The sequence below is a fragment of the Mustela erminea genome, chromosome 9 (assembly GCF_009829155.1).
Source record: "Mustela erminea isolate mMusErm1 chromosome 9, mMusErm1.Pri, whole genome shotgun sequence".
NCBI classification, from domain to species: domain Eukaryota; kingdom Metazoa; phylum Chordata; class Mammalia; order Carnivora; family Mustelidae; genus Mustela; species Mustela erminea.
In genome coordinates, this window is record NC_045622.1 from 59159336 (window position 1) to 59172958 (window position 13623).

Genomic DNA, 13623 nt, shown 5'->3' on the forward strand with positions numbered 1-13623 from the left:
GTTAATGGAGGAAACTTGAAAAATTTTGTTCCTGAAAAAATGTATTCAATTTTCATTCAAATCTGAAAGTTACTATAAAATTTTGGGGAACAGGTGACTGACATTCATTAAAGTAGTAGTAGTAACGGTGGTGGCATAACTGTATTTGTAAGCACAATGAAATTGTATTATAGAATCCCTCATGAACTCAGAGCCAATTTGATCTAAATGTGATCCAAGACCAGATATTATCCAGTTCTCATTCTTGGGAGACTCCTTTCTCTAGAAACCAGAGCACCTCCTGGCTAACCGGGATGGCCAACTGGGATGAGAATAATCATACTCTAGGGAGATCAGAAGGATAATGACGCTCCGTGATCAACCCAGGCATTCAAGAATATCCCGCTACTCTTCCATTCATATGTACCGGAAATTTTGATGGAAATAGACTGATGCAACCATCCCATTTACATGCCAGCCAACCTTTGGCTCATTCCAGGTAAATTTTTGTCCCTACAAATTGGGAACTGATAGCTGATAAGGGGTTGTAATGGCAGTTTCTTTTAGTAAACATTGACAGTATAGGGGTTTTAAATCTTGTTTTTTTTTTCCCCCCTCTGTCGACATTGTCTCTGTGTTTAAAATATTTTATTAGAAAAAGATGAGGGGCTGCATTAATGTAATTTAGAGTTGAAAGATTTTCATAGGTAATCAAGTCACAGTTTGTATTTCTGAATCCCAAGAAACCAAAGGTCATTCCCAAGCTTTCTGGGTTCTGATTAACTAGCTCCTTATTAATTCTCGTGTTTCCTGGTTTATTGAAAATGAAAAAGGATTATTTTGAAGTAACCTGCAATGTAGTAGGTATTTGAAAAATGTAGAAAGTAGAGGAAAGATAGGAGAAACATACGCATTAAAAATATTTAGTATCTGATTCCAGCAACTGTTTTCCCTAAGGCAAAGGATAAAGGACACCACAATCTCCTTTTTACCTTCTTTCTTCCTGGAGATCAAATATTATCACCTTTTCTTCTTCTTCCTCTAAGTAGGTAGGAATGTGACAGCTCCTTATATGATGTAAGTTACATTACTTTCTAACAGCTAAGAGTGATCAAGCTTATGCCCTTTTGTCTTTCATAGAAATTGGATTTAATGAAATCTAGATGTATTCATTTTTCCTGCTTTTGTTCTATGTACTCAAACAAATCATATGAGTTTTTTTAATTGCAGAAAAAGTCTGTAAACTAGTTAGGATATCATTTTATTTTTTCACTTGTGATCATTTGATGACTACTTGAAGGAATAGCCAATATTATATAACAGATGATGGAGGAAAGCTCTTAGGCTCTAGAAATTCCTCTTTCAATGGAGTTTTCATTTCTTTCTTTCTTTTTTTAAGATTTTATTTATTTATTTGTCAGACAGAGAGAGAGTGAGCACACACATGGGTAATAGCAGGCAGAGGGAGAAGCAGGCTAGCTGGCTTAGCAGGGAGCCCAATGCAGGACTCTATTCTAGGACCCTGGGATCATGACCTGAGCTGAAGATGGATGATTAACTGACTGAGCCACCCAGGCATCCCTTAGTTTTCATTTTTATCATGAAAAAATTTTCACTTCTCTGTGTTTTGTTTTATTTCTCTTTAATATCCTATAGCCTGTTTCTGTCTTGACAAAAACACCAGGCTTTTTATAACCTACCATATTTTGTGTATTTGAATGTTCCAGACACTCATCTCTTCTGTATATTAACTCATTTAACATTGAGCCAAATGAGGACAGTATCCTTAATTTCTAGATGAGTAAACTGTGAGTAGTAGGTATGGCTCTTTCAGCAAAAGTCCATAAATGATGAGGGATCCAAAATTAGTATACAGGTCATCTTTCTGATTTCCAGCCCTTGGTTTTAACTAGTTGCTGAATACTGGGTGAAAGGAAAAATAACACATTATTTTTCTCTACATTCACTCCAGCACTTCTCACACTAGATGTACCTGTATGTGGTGGTCGTGGTAGGGGGCTCCACATAAGCAATTCTCCAATTTTTCTGCAGACACCAACTGTGTGTCCTATATATTTAATTCAATTCTGACACTATCTACCTGAAATTAGCTTTGGATTTCTCAGGTAAAGGGCTCAGTCCTGTAAGACCATCCCTGTCTGAGAGGCTAACCTTAGGTTATCCAAAAGTAGTGGATTCCTTAACTACCCAGAACTTATGTCGAGTTTGGCTACAAAATCAGGGGTTCCCACAGCCTCCTTCCAGAGTTCAATAATTTGTTAGAATGAATGGCTACAGAACTCAGGAAAACAGTTTACTTACTTCCAGCCAGATGTAAGAGGTGCATAGTGTACAATATGGGAAGGGGTATGGAGCTTGCCTAACTCCTGCAGGTGTACCACGCTCTCATCAACTCTACCTGTTCAGTAAACCAGAAGGTCCCAGACCCTGTATTTTAGTGACTTTCCTGGAAGCTTCAAAACATAAGTGAGGTTGGAGGAGTCAAGATGGCGGAGAAGTAGCAGGCTGAGACTGCTTCAGCTAGCCGGAGATCAGCTAGTTAGCTTATCTAAAGATTGCAAACACCTGAAAATCCATCGGCAGATCGAAGAGAAGAAGAACAGCAATTCTGGAAACAGAAAAACAACCACTTTCTGAAAGGTAGGACCGGCGGAGAAGTGAATCCAAAGCGACGGGAAGATAGACCCCGGGGGGAGGGGCCGGCTCCCGGCAAGCGGCAAAGCAACGGTGCACAAAATCAGGACTTTTAAAAGTCTGTTCCGCTGAGGGACATCGCTCCAGAGGCTAAACCGGGGCGAAGCCCACGCGGGTTCAGCGTGGCCTCAGGTCCCGCAGGGTCACAAAAGGAGCAGGGGTGTCTGAGTGTCGCAGAGCTTGCGGGTATTAGAACGGGAAAGCCGGCTACAGAGACAGAGCCGACAGTAAGCTCACAGCTCGGTGTTACCTTGAACTGGTCGCAGGCTCGGAGAGCTCGGAACGCGGCCGGAGGTCAGGCAGACGGGAGTAACTGGGCGCTGTTCTCGGAGGGCGCACTGAGGAGTGTGGCCCTGGGCTCTCGGCTCCTCCGGGCCGGAGACCAGGAGGCCGCCATTTGTATTCCCGTCCTCCGGAACTCTACGGAAAGCGCTCAGGGAACAAAAGCTCCTGAAAGCAAACCGGAGCGGATTACTCACCCCGGCCCCGGGTAAGGGCGGTGTAATTCCGCCTGGGGCAAAGACACTTGAGAATCACTACAACAGGCCCCTCCCCCAGAAGATCAACAAGAAATCCAGCCGAGACCAAGTTCACCTACCAAGGAGTGCGGTTTCAATACCAAGGAGAGCAGCAGAATTCGGAGGAAGAGAAAGCCAAGCACGGAACTCATGGCTTTTTCCCTGTGATTTTTTTTTAGTCTTGCAGTTAATTTAATTTTTTTCTTTTTCATTTTTTTTTTTTTTCTCGCCTTCGGGTAAAATTTTTTTTTTTTAACTGTTACCTTTTTCTTTTTTAACGATTTTTTACTAGTTTATCTAATATATATATTTTTTCTTTTTTACATTTTTCTTAGGTGTTTTCCTTTTTTTTTATTTTTTAATTCTTTTCTATTCTTTTTTCTTTTTTTTTTTTTTCTTTCTTCCTTTTTGAACCTCTTTTTATCCCCTTTCTCCCCCCTCACGATTTTGGATCTCTTCTAATTTGGTTAAAGCATTTTTTCCTAGGGTTGTTGCCACCCTTTTAGTATTTTACTTGCCCCTTCATATACTCTTATCTGGACAAAATGACAAGACGGAAAAATTCAACACAAAAAAAAGAACAAGAGGCAGTACCGAAGGCTAGGGACCTAATCAATACAGACATTGGTAATATGTCAGATCTAGAGTTCAGAATGACAATTCTCAAGGTTCTAGCCGGGCTCGAAAAAGGCATGGAAGATATTAGAGAAACCCTCTCGAGAGATATAAAAGCCCTTTCTGGAGAAATAAAAGAACTAAAATCTAACCAAGTTGAAATAAAAAAAGCTATTAATGAAGTGCAATCAAAAATGGAGGCTCTCACTGCTAGGATAAATGAGACAGAAGAAAGAATTAGTGATATAGAAGACCAAATGACAGAGAATAAAGAAGCTGAGCAAAAGAGGGACAAACAGCTACTGGACCACGAGGGGAGAATTCGAGAGATAAGTGACACCATAAGACGAAACAACATTAGAATAATTGGGATTCCAGAAGAAGAAGAAAGAGAGAGGGGAGCAGAAGGTATACTGGAGAGAATTATTGGGGAGAATTTCCCCAATATGGCAAAGGGAACGAGCATCAAAATTCAGGAGGTTCAGAGAACGCCCCTCAAAATCAATAGGAATAGGCCCACACCCCGTCACCTAATAGTAAAATTTACAAGTCTCAGTGACAAAGAGAAAATCCTGAAAGCAGCCCGGGAAAAGAAGTCTGTAACATACAATGGTAAAAATATTAGATTGGCAGCTGACTTATCCACAGAGACCTGGCAGGCCAGAAAGAGCTGGCATGATATTTTCAGAGCACTAAACGAGAAAAACATGCAGCCAAGAATACTATATCCAGCTAGGCTATCATTGAAAATGGAAGGAGAGATTAAAAGCTTCCAGGACAAACAAAAACTGAAAGAATTTGCAAATACCAAACCAGCTCTACAGGAAATATTGAAAGGGGTCCTCTAAGCAAAGAGAGAGCCTACAAGTGGTAGATCAGAAAGGAACAGAGACCATATACAGTAACAGTCAACTTACAGGCAATACAATGGCACTAAATTCATATCTCTCAATAGTTACCCTGAATGTTAATGGGCTAAATGCCCCTGTCAAAAGACACAGGGTATCAGAATGGATAAAAAAACAAAACCCATCTATATGTTGCCTCCAAGAAACTCATTTTAAGCCCGAAGACACCTCCAGATTTAAAGTGAGGGGGTGGAAAAGAATTTACCATGCTAATGGACATCAGAAGAAAGCAGGAGTGGCAATCCTTATATCAGATCAATTAGATTTTAAGCCAAAGACTATAATAAGAGATGAGGATGGACACTATATCATACTCAAAGGGTCTGTCCAACAAGAAGATCTAACAATTTTAAATATCTATGCCCCCAACGTGGGAGCAGCCAACTATATAAACCAATTAATAACAAAATCAAAGAAACACATCAACAATAATACAATAATAGTAGGGGACTTTAACACTCCCCTCACTGAAATGGACAGATCATCCAAGCAAAAGATCAGCAAGGAAATAAAGGCCTTAAACAACACACTGGACCAGATGGACATCACAGATATATTCAGAATATTTCATCCCAAAGCAACAGAATACACATTCTTCTCTAGTGCACATGGAACATTCTCCAGAATAGATCACATCCTCGGTCCTAAATCAGGACTCAACCGGTATCAAAAGATTGGGATCATTCCCTGCATATTTTCAGACCACAATGCTCTAAAGCTAGAACTCAACCACAAAAGGAAGTTTGGAAAGAACCCAAATACATGGAGACTAAACAGCATCCTTCTAAAGAATGAATGGGTCAACCGGGAAATTAAAGAAGAATTGAAAAAAATCATGGAAACAAATGATAATGAAAATACAACGGTTCAAAATCTGTGGGACACAACAAAGGCAGTCCTGAGAGGAAAATATATAGCGGTACAAGCCTTTCTCAAGAAACAAGAAAGATCTCAGGTACACAACCTAACCCTACACTTAAAGGAGCTAGAGAAAGAACAAGAAAGAAACCCTAAGCCCAGCAGGAGAAGAGAAATCATAAAGATCAGAGCAGAAATCAATGAAATAGAAACCAAAAAAACAATAGAACAAATCAACGAAACTAGGAGCTGGTTCTTTGAAAGAATTAATAAAATTGATAAACCCCTGGCCCGACTTATCAAAAAGAAAAGAGAAAGGACCCAAATAAATAAAATCATGAATGAAAGAGGAGAGATCACAACTAACACCAAAGAAATACAAACTATTATAAGAACATACTATGAGCAACTCTACGCCAATAAATTTGACAATCTGGAAGAAATGGATGTATTCCTAGAAACATATAAACTACCACAACTGAACCAGGAAGAAATAGAAAGCCTGAACAGACCCATAACCAGTAAGGAGATTGAAACAGTCATTAAAAATCTCCAAACAAACAAAAGCCCAGGGCCAGACGGCTTCCCGGGGGAATTCTACCAAACATTTAAAGAAGAACTAATTCCTATTCTCCTGAAACTGTTCCAAAAAATAGAAATGGAAGGAAAACTTCCAAACTCATTTTATGAGGCCAGCATCACCTTGATCCCAAAACCAGACAAGGATCCCACCAAAAAAGAGAGCTATAGACCGATATCCTTGATGAACACAGATGCGAAAATACTCAACAAAATACTAGCCAATAGGATTCAACAGTACATTAAAAAGATTATTCACCACGACCAAGTGGGATTTATTCCAGGGCTGCAAGGTTGGTTCAACATCCGCAAATCAGTCAATGTGATACAACACATCAATAAAAGAAAGAACAAGAACCATATGATACTCTCAATAGATGCTGAAAAAGCATTTGACAAAGTACAGCATCCCTTCCTGATCAAAACTCTTCAAAGTGTAGGGATAGAGGGCACATACCTCAATATCATCAAAGCCATCTATGAAAAACCCACCGCAAATATCATTCTCAATGGAGAAAAACTGAAAGCTTTTCCGCTAAGGTCAGGAACACGGCAGGGATGTCCATTATCACCACTGCTATTCAACATAGTACTAGAAGTCCTAGCCTCAGCAATCAGACAACAAAAGGAAATTAAAGGCATCCAAATCGGCAAAGAAGAAGTCAAATTATCACTCTTCGCAGATGATATGATACTATATGTGGAAAACCCAAAAGACTCCACTCCAAAACTGCTAGAACTTATACAGGAATTCAGTAAAGTGTCAGGATATAAAATCAATGCACAGAAATCAGTTGCATTTCTCTACACCAACAGCAAGACAGAAGAAAGAGAAATTAAGGAGTCAATCCCATTTACAATTGCACCCAAAACCATAAGATACCTAGGAATAAACCTAACCAAAGAGACACAGAATCTATACTCAGAAAACTATAAAGTACTCATGAAAGAAATTGAGGAAGACACAAAGAAATGGAAAAATGTTCCATGCTCCTGGATTGGAAGAATAAATATTGTGAAAATGTCTATGCTACCTAAAGCAATCTACACATTTAATGCAATTCCTATCAAAGTACCATCCATCTTTTTCAAAGAAATGGAACAAATAATGCTAAAATTTATATGGAACCAGAAAAGACCTCGAATAGCCAAAGGGATATTGAAAAAGAAAGCCAACGTTGGCATCACAATTCCAGACTTCAAGCTCTATTACAAAGCTGTCGTCATCAAGACAGCATGGTACTGGCACAAAAACAGACACATAGATCAATGGAACAGAATAGAGAGCCCAGAAATAGACCCTCAACTCTATGGTCAACTAATCTTCAACAAAGCAGGAAAGAATGTCCAATGGCAAAAAGACAGCCTCTTCAATAAATGGTGCTGGGAAAATTGGGCAGCCACATGCAGAAAAATGAAATTGGACCATTTCCTTACACCACACACAAAAATAGACTCAAAATGGATGAAGGACCTCAATGTGCGAAAGGAATCCATCAAAATCCTTGAGGAGAACACAGTCAGCAACCTCTTTGACCTCAACCGCAGCAACATCTTCCTAGGAACAACGCAAAAGGCAAGGGAAGCAAGGGCAAAAATGAACTATTGGGATTTCATCAAGATCAAAAGCTTTTGCACAGCAAAGGAAACGGTTAACAAAATCAAAAGACAACTGACAGAATGGGAGAAGATATTTGCAAATGACATATCAGATAAAGGACTAGTGTCCAGAATCTATAAAGAACTTAGCAAACTCAACACCCAAAGAACAAATAATCCAATCAAGAAATGGGCAGAGGACATGAACAGACATTTCTGCAAAGAAGACATCCAGATGGCCAACAGACACATGAAAAAGTGCTCCATATCACTCGGCATCAGGGAAATACAAATCAAAACCACAATGAGATATCACCTCACACCAGTCAGAATGGCTAAAATCAACAAGTCAGGAAATGACAGATGCTGGCGAGGATGCGGAGAAAGGGGAACCCTCCTACACTGTTGGTGGGAATGCAAGCTGGTGCAGCCACTCTGGAAAACAGCATGGAGGTTCCTCAAAATGTTGAAAATAGAACTGCCCTATGACCCAGCAATTGCACTATTGGGTATTTACCCTAAGGATACAAACGTAGTGATCCAAAGGGGCACGTGCACCCGAATGTTTATAGCAGCAATGTCCACAATAGCCAAACTATGGAAAGAACCTAGATGTCCATCAACAGATGAATGGATCAAGAAGATGTGGTATATATACACAATGGAATACTATGCAGCCATCAAAAGAAATGAAATCTTGCCATTTGCGACAACATGGATGGAACTAGAGCGTATCATGCTTAGCGAAATAAGTCAAGCAGAGAAAGACAACTATCATATGATCTCCTTGATATGAGGAAGTGGTGATGCAACATGGGGGCTTAAGTGGGTAGGAGAAGAATAAAGGAAACAAGATGGGATTGGGAGGGAGACAAACCATAAGTGACTTTTAATCTCACAAAACAAACTGAGGGTTGCTGGGGGGAGGGGGTTTGGGAGAAGGGGGTGGGATTATGGACATTGGGGAGGGTATGTGCTTTGGTGAGTGCTATGAAGTGTGTAAACCTGGTGATTCACAGACCTGTACCCCTGGGGATAGAGTATTATGCCTCCATCAGAAAGGATGAATACCCAACTTTTGTAGCAACATGGACGGGACTGGAAGAGATTATGCTGAGTGAAATAAGTCAAGCAGAGAGAGTCAATTATCATATGGTTTCACTTATTTGTGGAGCATAACAAATAGCATGGAGGACATGGGGACTTAGAGTGGAGAAGGGAGTTGGGGGAAATTGGAAGGGGAGGTGAACCATGAGAGACTATGGACTCTGAAAAACAATCTGAGGGTTTTGAAGGGACGGGGGGTGGGAGGTTGGGGTACCAGGTGGTGGGTATTATAGAGGGCACGGATTGCATGGAGCACGGGGTGTGGTGCAAAAATAATGAATACTGTTATGCTGGAAATAAAAAAAAAATAAAAAATAAATTAAATATTAAAAAAAAAAAAAAAAACATAAGTGAGGTTGATTAAGCCATTGGTCATAGGTGATTAAGTCAACCTCCAGCCCTTCTCTTTCTGCAGAAGTTGGGGATAGGATTGAAAGTCCCAACACAGGAGTCACAAGTTTCATTCCCTTGACAACCAGCCCCATTCTGTAGTTAATCTAGGGGCTTTCCAAAAATCTCCTCATGAACATAAACTCCGCTGTGGTTAAAAGGTGTTGGGAATAACAAAAGATACTCCTTTCACCTTTAGTGCTCTGGAGCTATTTCAGGAACCGAGGACAAAGGACAAACTATTACAAGAAAAGATGTTCCCATTGCTCTTATCACTTGGAAAATGCCAAGAGTTTTAGTAGCCCAGTGCCAGGAAAGGGGTTGAAGACCAACTGTGTATTTCTAATTATAAATCACTACATCACACTAGGCAAGTAATATGATAATATGATAAATAATAAGTAATATGATAAAGTCATTATCATCAAGTAGGTGGAGTTAAGTAGAATATTTATATTTGCCTTTTATCAACTACTGAATGATTTTTTTTAAGTTTTATTTTTTTATTTATTTTTTTAATATTTTATTTATTTGACAGAGAAATCACAAATAGGCAGAGAGGCAGGCAGAGAGAAAGAGGGAAGCAGGCTCCCTGCTGAGCAGAGAGCCCGATGCGGGTCTCGATCCCAGGACCCTGAGACCATGACCTGAGCTGAAGGCAGAGGCTTAACCCACTGAGCCACCCAGGTGCCCCTTAAAGTTTTATTTAAACTTTAACAGCTAACATACAGGGTAATGCTAGTTTCAGGTCTACAATATAGTTATTCAACATTTCCATATATCATCTCGTGTTCATCATAAGTGCACTCCTTAATCCCCATCACCTATTTAACCCATTTCCCCACTCATCTCCCCTCTGGTAACCATCAGTTTGTTCTCTGTCATTAAGAGAACTTGGTTTGTCTCTCTCTTTTTTCCCCTATGATCATTCATTTTATTTCTTAAGTGAGTGAAATCATGGTATTTTTTTCCAATTTATTTTGCTCCACTTAATGCCCTCTAGATCCATTCACGTCATTGCAAATGGAAAATTTCATTCCTTTGAATGGCTAATATTCCATTGTATATTATACCACCTGTTCTTTATCAATTTGAATGGTTTTTAAGAAAATACTGATACATCTAATTTATAAGATCTCTTTCTCTTTCAGTTTCTGTCATTTCTGGCAACTTGTACACATAAGTATTAGCAATTGTGTTCACACATTTCACTATTTCTACCACCACACACCCCTAGATACAACATAGAAATATCAAAGCAATTATTTTCACAATAATGTTTATGACTTTAACCCATATTTATGACTACTGTGACTATAGTCTATTCATTAGTATTGTTGCAGAATCACTGGCAAAGAAATAGAAATGTCCTTCTACCATTTTTTTTCTTTCAAATGAGAAGTATTGCACCAAAAAACTCCTTTTTAAACCCCCACACGAGTATTCCATGTGACCATGAAACAGCTACTTATCCAATATTTCTTCAAGAAATTGGCATTCAGAGGAAAACAGAAGTAGAGACTTCTACTACCTCATAAAGGATTTTTTTCCAGCATGTACAAAGGTTCAGACCTGAGAAGATCTCTTTGTGGGAGCAACTAGGATCAGTGTATAGGCATGGAAAGATTGGAACAAAATGTGAAATCATTAAAATATTAGAGAGTGATTAATGAAACTGAGACCAAAGGGAGAAAAAAAAAAGATTTTGTCAAATTGATTTGAATTCCCCAAGAAGAATTCCCCAAGAAAAACTGTAGAACTAGGGAGGTATTAAGAGCTGGGCGTTGTATTCAAAGGAGCTTTGGGACAGTTAATCACTCACAGTATAGTGTAAAGTTATTAAAAAGCAAAAGTAGGGAGTTTACCATGCAAAACAGGATGTGCAAGCTTATCCACAGCTCAAGGAGTTAGTGATCTGCTGATCTTTAAACACTGGGAGAAAAAACATAATTCTGGTAACCTAGCTTCAGAGTAGGACCAAACTACCCAGATTATGCTTTTTGTTATACACTATCCTACATTCTTCTTGAATTTGGTAACTTGGCATTCTTTTTTTCTCCTTCTTTCTCTTTTTCTTCTTTGTCTTAAGCCCCCCTAAAAATAGTCTATTTCATAATCCTTATTACACAAATTATCCTAAATAAGTGAGCATGAATTATTTAGAGAATTAATTTCAGCTGGCTGTATTATGAAAGATGACTACCATCTTCAAATTTCCTCATAGGGCCACACCTAGTGCACTGAAAAACAGTAGATTGTTCAATATTTTGATCAAGAATGAGTTAATATAAGGAAGACAAACCATTTTAACAAACCTCTTTGAGAACAAATGCCAGCACCTCTGAGATAAATAACTCCCTCCCCAGCACCAGGAGTAATGTGGTTAATATTGAAAACTCCTAAAGTGTTATAAACTAATGCACACACATTGCTGCTATAAAGCAGCAATGTCCACAATAGCCAAACTATGGAAAGAACCTAGATGTCCATCAACAGATGAATGGATCAAGAAGATGTGGTATATATACACAATGGAATACTATGCAGCCATCAAAAGAAATGAAATCTTGCCATTTGCGACAACATGGATGGAACTAGAGCGTATCATGCTTAGCGAAATAAGTCAAGCAGAGAAAGACAACTATCATATGATCTCCCTGATATGAGGAAGTGGTGATGCAACATGGGGGCTTAAGTGGGTAGGAGAAGAATCAATGAAACAAGATGGGATTGGGAGGGAGACAAACCATAAGTGACTCTTAATCTCACAAAACAAACTGAGGGTTGGTGGGGGGAGGGGGTTTGGGAGAAGGGGGTGGGATTATGGACACTGGGGAGGGTATGTGCTTTGGTGAGTGCTGTGAAGTGTGTAAACCTGGTGATTCACAGACCTGTACCCCTGGGGATAAAAATATATGTTTATAAAAAAAAAAAAAAAAACTAATGCACACACAGAAACAAGATTTCTTCTAGGACATTAGGACCAGGAGAATTTCAAACTGCAATGAAATTGGGTTGTCATCTAGGTAAAGAAGAAACATCTAATGGTGGTTTTTCAAGCAACCTAGGCTAGAACTCAAGAAAAATGACAAAAATCAGTGTTCTCAGTTCCATGGTTTCCATTTCCACAAAGGCTAAGGCAGCGATCCCAAAATCTTCTCATTTTTTACCTCTGGTTAAGATCTACAGGATTGTTTACTTCTGCCATTACAACATGTATTACAGAATTTCACCAGAACACTCTGGCCAAACTGCCATCCAAAGAACTGAACTTACTTGTTCAATGCTCAATATGGTTGTATGATAATAGCTGAATCATAGTGAGGGATAAAGCCTTTTCACTTCTCATCCAAATTTTCTTCTGCAGGTGTCAGAATCCGCAGCAAGAAGACAGAATACCAGTCTCTATGGCATCCATCAGTACTTCATATATGAACCCCAGAACCGTAATCTTGATTGGAATTCCTGGACTTGAACATGTGCAGTTTTGGATTGGGTTTCCTTTCTTTGCCTCATGGCTCTTCTGGGAAATATCACTTTACTAATCATCATTCCTACAGAACGCAGCCTGCATCAGCCTGGCAGTGCTGGCAGCCACCGACATAGGACTCTGTGCAGCCATTGCTCCCAAGATGTTGGCCATCTTCTGGTTCAGATCTTGCTCCATGGCCTTTGACACCTGCCTAACTCAGCTGTTCTTCATGCCGTGCAGTGCACGGAGTCTGGCATTCTGTTGGCTATGGCTTTTGTCCGCTACATTGCTATCTGTGATCCACTAAGACACACATCCATCCTTACCCTTTCCATCTTGCTTCACATGATAGTAATAGTGGCAATCTGAGCTACAGTACTGGTTGGTCTGTAACCCATCCTAATCAAAAGATTGCATGTTTTTCATTCCACTGTAATTGCCACTCTTACTGTGAGCACATGGCTGTGGTCAAGTTAGCTGCAGAAGACATCCGAGTCAATAAAACATGTGGTCTTTTTGTGGGTTTTACCATACGAGGCTTTGACATGATTTTTATCCTCATTTCCTATATCCTTATTTTCCAGGCTGTTTTTCATTTACAACAAAAGGAGGCACGGCTCAAAGCATTTAATACATGTACAGCTCATATTTTTGTTTTTCTTGAGTTTTATATTCTTGCCTTCTTCTCCTTCTTCAGCCATCATTTTGGACATGTTGCTCCCCCTACCCACATTCTTCTGTCTACCACCTATGTCCTTTTGCCACCTGCACTCAACCCTGTTGTCTATGATGTAAAAAACAGGGTAATCCGTAAGCATGTGGCACAGATTTTTCTTCTGAATCATATATCCCACCAGTGATCTATCAAATGCTTTGGTCATGT

General features: G+C 39.5%; 1 pseudogene; it reads left to right on the forward strand.

Annotated features, from left to right (window-relative positions):
- The first annotated feature begins 12675 nt into the window (after window positions 1-12675).
- LOC116600295 lies at window positions 12676-13600 on the forward strand (annotated as a pseudogene).
- The last annotated feature ends 23 nt before the right edge of the window (window positions 13601-13623 follow it).